General features: G+C 48.8%; 1 pseudogene; it reads left to right on the top strand.

Annotated features, from left to right (window-relative positions):
* Positions 1–2,258: 2,258 nt before the first annotated feature.
* On the top strand, positions 2,259–15,301 carry LOC144164135 (uncharacterized; annotated as a pseudogene).
* The last annotated feature ends 224 nt before the right edge of the window (positions 15,302–15,525 follow it).

The raw sequence follows: 15,525 nt of genomic DNA, 5'->3' as shown, positions 1-15,525 counted from the left end.
GGTAATGTTCAGTGGGTCCTTGCACCTTACCGGTTCCCCTGGTACCACTCATTACAGCTTGACAATCGAAGTTTGTTCATTTAAAGCATATAAACACCGAACAGGTCAAAAACGCGTCAGCATCGCACGGCTCCATAACGGCTTTTTCCTCACCGAAGGAAAATCCCGACGTACACTGGCGGGTCTCCTTCAAGCACGTCTGTGCATTCATTGTCGGCGCCCAGACGCGTGCCGTTGTTCGGCTGTACACCGCTTACCGAAAGAATGACGGATAACGCGAGATCTTACGTCGGCTGGTCTCCTCCTGAACACCGGTTGTCAAATATTCTGAGGCCGTTTGCTTGAATTAATTCGGCTGAATACCGCTAACAGAATGAAAAACGTACGTTCTAGGGCTGTACGTAGGCCGTTCTCCTTGATAACACCGGTTGCCCGAAGAAAACGAATATTCTGCCGCCAGACGCGCGCTTCACCGTAGACAGAGCGAAGTCAGAGCAGCCGCACTCCGGCCGGTCACCTTCCGAACACCAACTGCCACAAGAATACGAAAATTCTGTGGCCGGTCGCTTGCCGTGCTTCGGCTGAACACCGCTCTCCGAAGGAAAAACGGATTAACGGCCGTAAGGTTTTATTTCGGCCGTTCTCTTTCTGAACATCGGCAACCGAAACTGAACTGAATATCTGGCAGTCGCGTACCTGCCATTGTGTGTCTGAACACGGGCGGCCGTAGAAATACCGAAGCGCTGGAGGCCGAATACTGGCTGTTCAACGTACGATCAGTGGCTGCCAGAACCTAGATGCTGGCCGGACATGCCAAAAAACGGCCGTAGATGGGCCGGTCTTGGGACACACTTTCTGTGCTGCCTGGGTAACGACGCAGCAGTACCTAATCCAACACAGGATTGAACACATGCTCATTGAATTAATACCAGCGAAGAAAAATCTGCAGAGCCTCTTTCTATCAACATATACAGTCGACCCGCCGACTGGGAGACTAGGATTGATTCTTCTGCACGGTCCTCAAAGTGGCCAAAGGGCACAGAATTGTTGTTCTGGGCGATTTTAAGGCTCCTCACGTACCGTGGGGATATGGTAGGACACTAAAGAAAGGAGAGCCAGTCCATAACTTTGCCTAGCAACACCCCCTGACCCTGTGGAATGATATCCAGTACCCGAAAAGAATCGGCAACAGTGTGTCTAGAGACACCACTCCCGACCTGACATTTTCGAGGGGAATACCCTACATAGATGGTCGGGGTTGGATGAAACACTGGGAACTGGTCATTATATTATCCAACGTACCATTGACTACCACCATATCCGCACACTTACCATGGAGGGAAGGCACGAATCACGAATTGGAAAGCCTTCAGAGAAGAAGAGGAGGCAGAAGAAGACGATCAGTTATTTGATCTCGAAGAATCGACCGGACGATTGGTGGAGAAGGCCAACAAACACACAAAAGACACTCAACCTAATCAACTCATAAAAACATTCAACTCATAATCCTAACGTGGATCTCCACCTCTTACACCTCTGGGAGGCTGGACGAAGCCTTACCCGAAGGTGGACGAAAAAAATGCAACAAGAAATTGTAACGTCGCATCGCAATATTAATAAAAGAAGCAACAGAGTACGCCAATCAACTGGAAAAACTAAATTGGAATCAACTGTGTGATAAATTAAAGGAACCCTCAGCACTCGGGGAACATGGAACATTTTGAGGTCGCTCATTCCACACAAATCGGAGTCAAAGTCTATGACCAGAAAAAACGTGGAATGACTTATTCACAATTTCCCGGGCACAGCGAAATACATCCTCGAAGCGGCAAAGAAATTTTTGGGGAGAAAACGTCAACAGCCGTTACGCACCCGGACTACGGTGGAAACCTCAACCCAAAACTTGATCAGCCATTCACAATGGCGGGACTTGATGCTGCACTGGCCAAGCTCACGAGAAACACCTCCCAGGGAAAAGGCAGAATACCGAACAAAATGCTACGGAATACCAGCGAAAAGTAAAGGTTGATCTCTTGGGTAAAATAAACCTGATTTGCGACAGCTGCAGACCTCCGGCCATGTGGAAATACGCAGATGTCACCAAGCTTCCAAAACCCAACAAACCCTTGGGCATATCCAACCTTAGGCCGATATCTCTGACTTCGTGCGCGAGCAAACTAATGGAACACATGGTGCTAGACAGGCTGACAGCTCACATGAAGGAACCATCAGAGGGACGACAAGGATTCCCGACCACCATGTATGGGTTCCGCCCTAACGTGTCCACTCAGGACATCCTCTTACAAATTAAAGTAGAGGTCATCGATAACCTAAGCACCTCACAAACAAGCGCCATCCTCGCCTTGGACGTCATAAAGGCTCTTGACAACGTGTCGCACGCGGCCATATTTGAAACCCTGAGGACTACCCATTGCGGAGAGAAAGCCTATAATTACGTTAGGGACTTCCTCTCGCATCGCACGGCAATGGCGGGACTTGGCAAATTACGGAGTGACAAATTCGACGTCACCGCAAAGGGCACTGTGCAGGGCTCCATCATCTCGCCATTACTATTTACTTTATCAATGATGCAACTACCTGACCAGCTAAATGCCATCCCAGGTCTCAGGCATGCCATCTACACTGGCGACGTGACTTTTTGGACTACCAAAAGGTGCCGCAGGCATACAACAGGACGCCCTGCAGAAAGCCGCTAACTGTACGGAGACATATTTGAAAAGGTGTGAGCTCTCTACTGCACCGAAAAAATCTTAAATTCTCATACTCAAGCAGCAAACAAGAGGTAGACCCCCAGCCCAGACACCCGATCCAGAAGTGACGCTTCATGGCGCTACCATCCCAAAGATCGATACACTCCGAGTATTGGGTCTGACGTTTCAAAAAGACGGGGCAGGGGCTGCCACCCTCCAGAACTACAAAACACTGCCACCGAGTTAAATCATCTAATAAGGCGAGTAACAAGCAAAAAACACGGGTTGGAAGAACAGGACACAATCAGAATGGTACAGGCCCTGGTAATTAGCAGAATCACGTACGGTACCCCTTGCTTGGGGCTGAAAATTGCTGAAATAAAGAAGCTCGACATTTTAATTCGTCAAATCTACAAATTAGGACTGGGGCTGCCAGCAAAGACCTCCATAGAGAAAAGTTTTCAGTTAGGAATGCACAACACATTGCAAGAACTCACGGAGGTGCATAAAGCCAGCCAAATGCAACGACTCAAGCTTAGCCCAACCGGCCGAGCTACCGTGTACCGCCTCGGTTACGAGCCAAGCGTAGGACCTCAAAACCAAAAACGACACATCCCCCATGCCTTGAAAGAATACATCATGGTTGAAAACGTCCCACGCAACATCCAGCCAGTTTACCACAAGGGACGAAGGTAAGCCAGGGTCAAGGCCTTGCGAAAAGCCTACAGGAAGGACCGCTCAACAAGATACGTCGACGCAGCGAGGTACCCGGCACGAACCAAGTGGGGGTACGCGGTTAGTGTGACAAGCAGTACAGGAACTGTCTTGTGCTCAGCAATGGTCAATACAGATGACACCGACTCTGCGGAGGAGGCAGATGTCGTTCTTGCCACCACCACAGTACCAGATACCCAAGGCCGGGTGACCGTCATCACTGAGTCGCAAGCGGCCTGCCGTAATTTTCAAAAGGGCCGTATCTCAGCGATGGCACTTGCTCTACTACATAAGGCTTCATTAGCATGGAAAACTCCACTGACATTTATATTATTTGGACACTAGGTCACGAGTCCTTAGAGGGTGATGAAGCGGCAGATACCGCAGCCCGAGGCTACTCACACTGGGCTTCAACCCTCATAGGCACTCACCACTTTGCCCACAACCACCCGTCCATTCCCAAGCACAGCAGAGACATATTAAAGCACTGCAGGCTATCAAGAAGACGATGCCCACCGCCCCACCCGAAGCTAACCAAAGAAGAAGCCACTCAATTCCGGAGATTGCAGACAAATAAATTTCCGCATGCCACACAGCTGTCCAATATACTCCCCACGCGCTTCAGCTACGACTGCGACTTCTGCTCTAGGACGCCGAAGACCCTGTACCACGGGGTGTGGGAATGTAAAGGCGTCACCGAACTACCCGAAGTCATCGCAACGACATAGGAGCAGTGTGAGGTCCTACTGACAAGCGATGTCTTGGAAAACCAGCGTAGCCTGGTGAGCAGGGTCATTCCAGCTGCAGCTGGCAATGGCATCCCGGACTAGAGACGCCACGCACCATGGATGACCGACAACCATCCCGCGCTCCTTTCTTCCCGTTCAATGGGAGCATTAACCGTTTTTTTCTCCTCCTCCTCTTTTATCTAAATATAAATTTAGATCAGTTATGGTAGATGTTTGTACCTTATATTTAACCAATGTTTGAACACAGAAGTCCTACCGGATCACGGGAAAACAGACAAAATAGTATTTTTAAAGCAGTCAGGGAGACATTCAGGCTGGAATTTTGCTTGTTTGGAAATAAATCAGTTGAATTTTCCCGGCATAACTTTCAGGGTCCGGTCATCCAAATTTCATAGCATAATATACGGGATTTGATCGCGGCCGGGAGCACTTCCTTTCAGACTCTTATTGAGGAGGGCCCTCAGCTCGTGCATTTATATAACGGCGTCCAACATGGCTTTCGGTTTGCCGGTATAAGGATGGTGCAGGGTACCACGGGCCATTTTCAGATAAGGTGACGTTAGCTCTGCAAAGAAGTCTTCCTGCGGGTCGGTGTACTTGTTTAAAATGCAGGCCATATTCCGATCTGTGTCTGCCCTACCTAAGTTGGGAACAATGAGGTACTTCAGGGGATTCCAGGTAATGCGGAGACCAAAGCTTCAGTTCGTTTGTTCAGAGATATTATGGTATTGGTCTCGCTTTTGTTTGCTGGCATGGTATTCCGCTAGCCTCGTGATGTTAGGTATCCTCATTCTAAGTCGGGCGTTCTTCTTGTATTTTTCCATCTATACGCGCCTCCATAGGGGGATCAGCCGTAAGTCAGCTTCCGGTAGACACTCAGGTGAAGGTACGGACGGGTGGCAAGCAGGATAGAGAGCGGAACGAGCTGTGGAAGGTGCTGGATTGGGTGTGTTCAAGTGGTGACGACAGCGGCCGCAAAGTTGAGCCCCAAGGTGAAGAGAAGATCGACACAAGGTCGAAGTAAGCTTTCCTCTTCATATTCTTTGAACTTTCTAGGCTTCCCCTTCAATTGCTTCTCCTTCTGTTCTTCATAGAAATTCGGCAAAAATATAGCGAACCTGAGGTTCGCGCTAGCGTGTAGAGTTTTAAAAAGTCGTTGATTCAAAGGCTTCGAAGCGCTAACCACATAATCTTTCGGAAGCGAGCATACCTTTGGTTTTAAAGCATTCACCAATACGACATTGTAGGCATGGGCAATTCTGTCTCTTTTGGTAACAGCTTCAATGCGTCAGGGTACACATACATTATACAAAATGCGCTCACAGATTTTTGTAGAAAATACTGCAAGTTCTCAGGTGTAACTAATTGATTGGCAGAACTGAGCACTTGGTTCAGTAAGCAGCACCGTCGAGTAAACGCCCGATGCAGCAGTAGCCTTCCATTTTGCCCGACGGGTGTGCGAGTATTCCTCACTTCTGTTGTTGAAGATCAGTGACTCTGGAGAATGTGCCAGAGTAAAGGAGCTCACGCCTAACGTCCCGCTTTGAGTATTAAGGCGTCTACTGGGACCCGCTGCTTGGAGTACGTTGAGTGTAATGAATAGTTTCAGTGCACACCCCTTTGGTGGACGCCACTGTTTTTTGGCAGCGGCGACGGTGACGGCGTTGTAACCGAGCGAATGATTGGAAGGCCAAAGACTGAACGAAAACGACGCAAGAGAGTATCGCGAATCAGTTAGGTGGAAGGCAGTTTCCGAGCCCGCACCAGTCGCGTGTGTGAAAACCGCCCTCAGCTTCCAGTGGCGCCCGAGAAAAGGAAACGCAAAACCAGGCATCCATGGAGGCAACCTTCTTCTTCTTTCAATTTCACAGGAAGCACAAAAGCACAGCACGTGCTGCGTGCTGTACTTTCATCTGTCCTTCGGGTCCTTCATCGTCATCCTTATTACGTTGTTCATCCGAAGCACGGGACATTTTCGTTGAAATTTCAAACATGATATACAACAACATTCTGGGCGGCGCCGACGCGCTGAGAGATAACGGCGTATAGCGCACGCTAACGTGCGCTCGCTCATCCTGGCCAATTATCCACGTGGGTATGCGGATTGAGACGAGGAACAGCAACAACAATAATAATCCAGCAATTACTTCCTGAGAGACAACAGCATTGGGCCTCGACTGAGAAGACTGCAGTTCACGCTGCGGACAGATTTCGCATTAGGGAGGGTGGTAATGGTCAGGCATTTTTGAAGTGGGCACAAGTTGACGGCAATATACATCAGAGACTGATGTTAGGTCTGAGGTCCTATGCCTGCCCCAACCGTCAAATTTATTTTTAGAACATGCCAGCAACATTACACTCACTCTACGTTGAGTTTGGGCACTTGTATAATGAGTTAGGCCTCAAACCATGATGGTAGGCTAAAAATAAGCCATCTCATATCCGCACCTTCGTCGTCTATCTATACTGCCGGGCAACCTTTGCGGAAGCTTGTTGTCAACTTAAATAATGAAGGTTGCTTCAGGCATGGTCATGCGAACTTGGCAGGCGGGTCACTTATGTTTACGATGGAGAACCACTTTCACCTAATGGCCATATCAGGGACTGAGCGTGGCCAACAGTGACGTAAGAAGCACAAGCAAGTACGAATCAGCATGAGCTGTTCATCTCTAGCCAGGTAATTCCTGCCGGCCATTCCTCGGTTGAAGAGGAAAGCCCCTACTATAAAGTGGGCCTTTGCCACGTGCTGAAAGTTCCCCGGTGTAAGCTGAATGGGTGTTCAAGTATTACCAAAGGCGCCAAGGGGCCCAGAACTGTGGTTCGGCCGTAAAACGTCACCGTTATACTGCCGTACTTTATTCTGAACGCAGTCGCGGACTTCTGTTATTCGCGCATGTTTTGGGAGCGTGGGTTTAGCTGGGTTTGCAATGATGTAAATGTACGACACATAAATACTTATTTGCTAATAATGGTTTAATTGACAGCGCCGTCGAGCCCGTCGGCGTCGTCGAGCAATTGCCCGTCGTCGTCGAGCAATGGGCGCGTCTTGTTGTAGTCGGGGTTTTGAAAATCCAGCAGGGGTACTGCATCAGGACCACCTGGATGGCGGTCTCCAGGTGGGGTATCCACGTTGAACTGGAGGTCGGGGTCCCTCAGGCGATCCATAACGCCGTTTCGCTCGTGCTTGCTCCAGCCTTTGAAGGCAGCCACGAGGACCACCACCAATGCGAGCATGAACAGGCAGACAGCGGCGGCCACGATAAGCATCACCTGCTTGTTCCTCCGGCGCCCGAAGAAAGCGATGAGTTCTTGTGTTGGGTCCTCGCCGTGAGGCAGGAGCCCCGTGATCGAAGATGTGCTCCCGAACATGCCTTCGGCTGGCCTCAAATGGTCCGCGGCACGGGTCTGGGCCTGAATGCGAGCGCCGACCTCTGGACGGGCACGACTTGACCGCTCAATTCAACAAAGGCTTTCGCCCCCTGGCCGTTGTAACGGCACCAGAAGAAGTGGCAGTTCAACAACTCACGGATGATTGGCCACAAAATGGCGCACAACTAAGGACAACAAAAGTAAACAGAGATACGGGAGCGAAAGCATCAAAACGATACCCCATTCTATGCTTCACAGCAAGCACTGCTATAACATGTGCATTGTAAATGCATTTTTACAAAACGTTTAGTATTCAGCACGAAAGGTTTAGGAGGAACAAACAGTTGAAACAGGCGAAATGCCTTTTCTTTCTCGCTGTCACAATCAATGTTAGCATCCACAAAGCACCACCTGAGGCGCTAACATTTCCTCAAGGCATAGGCGCACAAACTATGTAGTACACCAATAAATGAAGGGCAGCGCTTGTGGTGGTCCTACTCGTGCGTCCAACTAGTTTTCCCCGCTGTTTTCGAAGCAATGGGTACCGAACTAGACCAACGTCAAGCTTTAGGGCAGCGATTTTTAAGGGTCTGATCACAGTTGTCAATTCGTTCGTCGATTCAAATAGACTTGGAGACCGACGGGGTAACGAGTGTGGAGTTGGCAGAAAAAGGAAACCGCAGACTGCCCTGTATCATTTCTTGAATACTTTGTTACTTAAATCATGCATATAGTTCTGCCGAAGGGTACTTGGACTGCTTGACATGATGTGTTTGCTGGGAATTTCAGTTTTTAACAGCGAATATATTTAGCAAATCGTAATTTTTCGTCTCCGCAGTTAAAACTACCAAGAAATTGCCGAGTGCGCGCACGTGATCGCGGGTCTCGCAGCGACCACCCAGCAGATAACAAAACCAAGAAATTGCCCCCGATGGTGCGTGCGTGCCTCTTGGAAACCACCCAGCCTTCCACTGCGCGCGTTCGTTAAGCCAAGCATACTCACTTTGGCAACTTCCTCAAGATTGGCAAAAAAAAAAAAGAGCTCCACCGTTCACAGTAATTTTAGCAACACTTGCTCGGAACGAGAAAGACCGGCCATAGCATGAGCCCTCCCAAGGTGATGTCCATAGATTGTCACTTCCAAAGAAATGAAGGAAGCTCACTTTTATAGCATCAACGATGGAGTAAGTGTCGTTGTGGCATTGAAGAAGAAGCCAATCGGCTGAAATCTTGGACTTAAACAGTAGGGTTGTTCGTGAAGGTTGCGTGCAGCTTCACTACCCTCAAGTTTTATGTGTTAGTGTGAGTTTCCTTCATTTTTTGTGTCGTCGTGGGCTTAGAGTGCAGAGCACGTACATGCGGCCGCGTTAAGGATTTTTAACAGCTGCAGAGGCTCTCCTTGTTGACGAGGCGGAGTCCGGCCCCCACATTTATGGAAGCAGAGGCACGCCGCAAGGAGCGGTACTGTCCCCGATACTGGTCAACATCGTAATGATAATTCGCCCCCAAAATTTAGAAGCATTCCAGACCTAAAACATGGTATTTATGCAAACAGCACAATTTCGATAGCCAAAGTGTGGGCAGTGGAAATGCAAGAAAGATTGCAACAGGCTGTAGATATTCTACGCACGTACGCCAAGGAGTGCACAATCGCATTTGCTCCACACAAATGCGAACTGCTGGTGGAACAAATACGTCATGGCCCAGCTACCTCGTTCTACATCATGCTGGACGGTATACTCATATAACCTACCGATGACATTATAGTTCTCGGCGAGACTTGTCAAGTAAACTGCAAAACACCCGCCTACGACAAATAATGGACAGATCATTCTCATCGCGGTGGACCATTCTCAGATAAGGAATATGATCCGCAGAATATCTGCTCAAAAGTATGGCATGAAATAACAAAATAGAATAGGGCTCGTTCAAGCATTTATCATCTCACGCCTCGAGTACGTAACGTATATATATTAGGAGTGTGCGAATATCAAATTTTTCGAACACAAATCGAATACGAATATCTAGCTTCGAATATCAATTCAAATATCGAATAATTAGGGGGGACGTGTCTTTTGAAATCAACTTTTTTAGTTTTCGTGCATTTTGATAAAAATCACCACAGCAACTGGAAATGCTTGTGTGATAACACCATAAAATTTCATATTACTATTTTGCAAACTTTATCTATCAAATTTCCTTTCTTTTCCCCTTGTAGCGAGCTTGAGTGGCCTATAAAACCTGATAGAAAATTTGTTCAAAGTGTTTTGCATTCCCAAAAGAATGAACGAGGTCGTGACAGTCTAAGACTTTTTTATTAGAACACATTTTTTTAGTTTTAAGTTTTTTAGAGATGAATGAAATAGGTCCATATAGACAATGAACGACTATTCACATACGAAATTAAAAAAAACTAAACCTGAAAATCTAAGAGTGTGACGACCTGAACTGTTCATCAAGGAAGCCAACGCGAATAAAGGAATCAAAATTACACCTAGCGGTCGCAAACAAATCACTGAAACAAGAGACGTAGGTGGCCAGAAAAAACTGTTTTGAGAGAACGGCTTCCGATTTAGTAAAATGGGTTTCATTAAAAAGTCGCTAGGGCTGAAGCCTTTCGAGTCCTTTCGAACACGGTAAACTGAGTTTTGACTTCTTTTATCGTTTATAACCTTGTTTGGAGCAGCAGCTTACGTGCAGGTGTTCATTACCAAAGGCTTAGATACCGCAAGGATACAAATGAGCTTCTTTGAAGCTTGCCATATTATTATGCATCTCAAACTTTCATACATGTTTTTTTTATGTTTCAATACATGTTTTCAATACATCTTTTAGTATTCTTGAAATTAAGGGCATTCAATGTCCCTCGCAACACAGCCAATATGCACTAAACTATGGATGTATGTATTGGAACTAATTTACATAAAAAATCAATTTATTAAATTCAGTGTTAGCACGGTACATTTTTAAAGCCGTCACCATGTAATTATCCTCAGCTCAGACCTGCTTGCATGATTTTTTGAAGGGCACGGGAAACGTTGCGCAAAAAGCGACATGGCTAGCCCGCCTTGCGGCGCTCGTACACAGCAACATGCCATGCTTTGTTTATCCCTGACATGACCCATCAGGTCGCTCTTAAAATTAAATCTAACGTCACAGGCATTAATTACAGCTACTGATGTCCAATCGTACCCGGTTGCGGAGTCAGGCGATACTTCAACGCGCAGCGGCTCCGCTGTGCGCGTCGCAGCTTTTGATGCATCGGCCGTTTTTTTCCCAAGGCTAGTAAGCCTACTTCCAAATATACCAATAACTAAGCGTTTAAACATCGCAAATCAGACGAAATGTTCACTTTGCGAACCGCTGCCAGTAGGCTAAAGTTACGCGCAGCACGAAGCGTTCGATGACCTCAACCTTTCGAGCCACGCAACTTCCCGCAGTCTGGATCGTGATCTCAGGCATTCCCTTCGCGATAACGTCCATGTTGAATACCAAAGCAGATAAAATTGCTGAACAGAAACTTAGCCCAGCGAAGCAGGGCAAACAAACTGAGAAACGTGCACTACGCAGTTCAGGCGGCCGCCATCTCGCATTGCCGCAGCGACGCTCAATCTGATGGGCCGCTACAGCGCGTGCTGACCGGAAGGCCAACCGCGCTTCAGCATCTATTTGTGGCTTCGTTTGTGCGTCGTTCTTTTTCTGTTGATAGTGCGTATGAGTGCACGGAAATAAAAGACACGACCATGTCCGAAAAGAGAATCGCCCGGCCGATCCAATGGTACCAAATGGCCGCGCCTGGTGGCACCGTTGCGGAGATAGAGCGCTCCGAAAATTGCCGTTGATTTCGCCCTGTTGGGCTGACATATATATATATATATATATAGCAGGTAAAAAGTTCCGGACTACCGTAGCAATAGGTACTTGGGTGCAGACACTTGGAAAACACTGAACAAGGGTTTTATTGTTCCCAACAGTTACGAAAGGAGACCCTTTCTTCTTCAGGGGTTATTTTAAAATAGACAGAAAAACGCTTATACACACTTTGCCTCCGAGTGCTTCCCTTTCTCCTCACCTTCGTCAATGAGAGCTCTCGGGGAGAGTAAAAGAGGGGGAGAGTAAGAATAAAATGTCGTAACTATACTACAGAAGGTGGGAAAAAGCAAGAAAAGAGGAAGGGAAAGTGGAAAGTTGTAAATGGGAAGGAGACACAGTTGCCGCATTGATAGACAGGAAACAGACGCATAAAGTTCAACCAATGTGTGTCTACAGAGAAAACGGCGTGCTGCGTCTGCGTGCGGAAAGAGAGAGAGAGATACATAAAATCCGGAGAGTCGAAGCTCGAAAGCCTGAACGAAAAGTCTGTGGATGGCAGAGAAGCATGCCAACCTCTGCCTACTGGTGATGAATGGTAAAAAAGAGCGAAAAAGAGGCATTTGTTAATGGCGGTTTGAGACCGTCGTTAGACAGAGACAAGACCCACATGGCCGCAGGTGCCCGAAGGAAGCTGATCGGGAAACGAAACATTCGTGGACAGCCTTGAAAAAAGGATCAGTGAGCCCCCATTGCGCGGAGGGTCGTACGGGTCCGTCTGAGTGAAATGGTCCGGAACGTTTGCGTAGAAAACGATTTACGCGTTGGAAAGAACCACAGGCGGAGAAGCATTTATCACCTCACTGCCGCCGGAGGGGCAGTCGCCACGCCAACTGTCCCGCACCGCCACCCGCCCTCCCGCTTCCCGCCCCCCCCCCACCGACCCCCTCGTCTCACAGATGCCGGCACAACGCGGTTCCCCTCAGTGCGAAGGATGGGATCTACGAACTAAAAAGAGACAACAAAAAGAAAAAAACTATGGGATGATTATTCGTTTCGCCCTCCCTCAAAACATCTCAGGGTGGTTACGTCAATTTGGAAAGCAACTCAATCTCCCTTTGGTCTCATTTATTCCTTCGGCAAACGTCCGAAATTTATGTATAAAGCAGGGTGTCGAACCGGAACCGAACCGAACCGAAAACCGGAACTGAACCGGTATTTTTGCCGGAACTGAACCCGAACCCGAACCGTTATTTTTTGATCACACTGAACCCGAACCGGAACTGAACCGAAAAAGAAATAACGGTTACCGGTTCATGCCGAAACGGTTCGACCCTCCGTTGTTGACATTGCACAGTCAATGCAATTCAGGCCTTTTTTTCTTTCACGTACCATCAACTTCGTACCCGCTGGCGCACTTTCTCCTCCAGACAAGTGAACACTATCACGCTCTATGTAACAACAAGGGAAATGAATGAGCACCAATGTAGCAATGGTCTGTTGCTGCTGGAAGTGCGAGCGTAGTGCAAGCTGACCAAACGAAATGTCATTCTCCGCAGCTTGCAGGGGATATAAAACGACTTTGCCCTTCCATAGCTGCAACTTTAGTGGAACAATCAGGCTGCAGGAGTGCTCCAGTGCGCAGCAGCGAAAGCCCATACCCGATGTGTGCAAACGTTTTGCATTAATTATTTTTTTTAAAAGGTCCGACACCTGCAAATTGTTAATACTTGACAAGTGTGACCGCAGGAGCTGCTCAGTGGCTAAACCGCTTGCTGCTGACCACAAGTGGCTTCGATGTCCCTTACCCACGACCATTTTTTAGGACAGTACAGTGGACAAGCTCCGTTTTTTACAAGTGTAAATAACAACAGATATGTCAGGGAAAACTGTTAAGGTGCGCACTTAATCCCTTGGCAAGAAACTGCAGGCTTTGACCTTGTCTTGGAAGCAGAAACACTAATAAAGCAGATGACATGTGCAGAAAGGCAGGCCGGTACCTCACACTGTCCCATTCGCCCAGCGATCATCTTTTCTGTTCAGCAAACTTTCCTTCAGCCCTCAGGGCACCAAGTTCATGGGCTCGTGACGGTGGACGTTCGCAAGGCTTTCGATACCCTCCTTCACGACGCTATCCTGTCCCCCCTCCAAGACACTAATTGTGGCTCCCATCTCTACTCTTACGTTCGTTCTTTCCTTCGCTCCCGAACGGCTCGATTCCGGCTGGGGAACACACTATCACCACCGATCACCCTCACTCGCGGTACTCCTCAAGGAGCTGTATTATCGCCTACACTCTTTAACCTCGGCCTTTCCCCTCTTGCCAGAGCATTGTCCGAGATCCCGAACCTTCACTCAATTCTCTACGCCGATGATATTACACTGTGGTGCACTCATGGGTCTCCAGGGGAGGTGGAACTCACTTTGCAATGAGGCCTTGACCTCATTTCTCGATTTTTTGCCCGCACAGGCCTGCAAGCAGCTCCAGAAAAATCTGAGCTGCTCTTGCTTTCCGGCTCTAAATATCAACGATCTGTGAACCCGCTCTTGTCGCTTACCCTTGATGGTACCCCCGTCCCCCGTGCTTCCTCCTGCCGTGTTCTGGGCTTTCCCCTCCAAGACCATTCCTTCACCCATGTCATGAAGTCCACGATCACCACATGCCAACAAGTTACTCACTTGGTCCGACGGGTTGTCAAGCGGCGTGGTGGTCTCGATGAACGCAGAGCCAGTCAACTGGTAACAGCCTTCGCCCTCAGCAAAATCCTGTACTCTCTCCCATATTGCACATTAGCCCAGACACAATTACGAAGGGTTCAGTCTGCCCTTAACACACTTTACAAAGCTGCCCTGCATCTCCCAATGCACGCATCTACAGAGAAAGTATACGCCACAGGTCTCTTCCTTCCTCTTCCCGATCTTTTGCGCCTCCACAGGGATCGACAGCTGGGCCGTCTGTCTGGTTCTAAGCAGGGCCATTGGCTGTTGCAGCAGGCGGGCATTCGGCCAATTGAGTTTCCTCTGCACAACCCCCAACGGCCCCTTCCCGGTAACCTCCGCTGTGCCCCCATTCCGTCCAACATGACCCCACGCCTTCACGAGGGAAAACGACAAGCTCGTGCCCACCACCACGAACCCTTCTCTCCGGACACTGTCACATGCTATGTTGATGCCGCATATAACCCTACTCGGGGCTCCACTGCTTGTGTCATTATGGCTAGCTCCGATGGCCCCCCAATCACCTCCACAGCAGGCCCTTTCTCCCATCCTACTTCACCCTTAGCACTCGAACTGGCGGCGATCGTCCACGCAGCTAGAGAACTCACTTTGCAACCCCGTTCTCCCCGCTATCGCATTTGCTCTGACTCTGTGGCGGCGATTCGAGCTCTTCGCGACAACCGACTTCCCGAAGATCTCCATGACGACATATCTGAATCTCTTTCGCTCCTCTCCCCTGCCTCGGTTGCTGTGGTGTGGGTGCCAGGCCATTCAGGGATCACCGGCAATCAGCTGGCTCACCAGCTGGCCCGCGAGATTACTAGCCGGGCGCCGGTGATCCCTTGGCCTTCCCCGCCCTTAGCGGACGAGGCATATCTCTACAAGAAAACCCTCAAACAACACTACAAGCATCTCCGACACTCACTTCAGACCCTTCCGTCACCCCACACTTCCTTATCTACTGCACAAGTACACACCCTTCGGGCAATTCAGCTGAACACTCTAATCACTCCGGCACGCCTTTACCTCTATCGTCGTCGCTCAGACCCATCCTGTCCCAACTGCGCCTGTACGTACGCAAATGTTGAGCACATCATCTTCTCCTGTCCAGTCGCCCAGCAGTCCCCTCAATACCCTAACCCTCCTCTTCCAAACTGGCGGGTGTGGTTGGCGTCGGCGGCCCTCGACGACCAGCTCAGCATGGTTCTTCTGGCTGAAGAACACCAATAGGTCTTAGTCTGACCGGAAATAAAGTCTTTTCTCTCTCTTTCTCTCTCTTTTCTGTTTGTTCTGCAGTTTTGTCTCTTTTAGATCTGCTTTTTTTTTCGAAGGTGCACTTGTGCTGGCTGCCCAACTCGCTACATTACTTCCGGTGCTACTCGTTCCGGAGGGGAGTACTGATTTGATTTGATTGTGGGGTTTAACGCGCCGACCCAGCACAGGCGAGGAGGCCG

The sequence above is a fragment of the Haemaphysalis longicornis genome, unplaced genomic scaffold (assembly GCF_048455015.1).
Source record: "Haemaphysalis longicornis isolate Haplotype H1 unplaced genomic scaffold, Haemaphysalis longicornis Haplotype H1 scaffold_1, whole genome shotgun sequence".
NCBI lineage: Eukaryota > Metazoa > Arthropoda > Arachnida > Ixodida > Ixodidae > Haemaphysalis > Haemaphysalis longicornis.
This window is presented reverse-complemented; position numbering and strand designations above follow the sequence as displayed.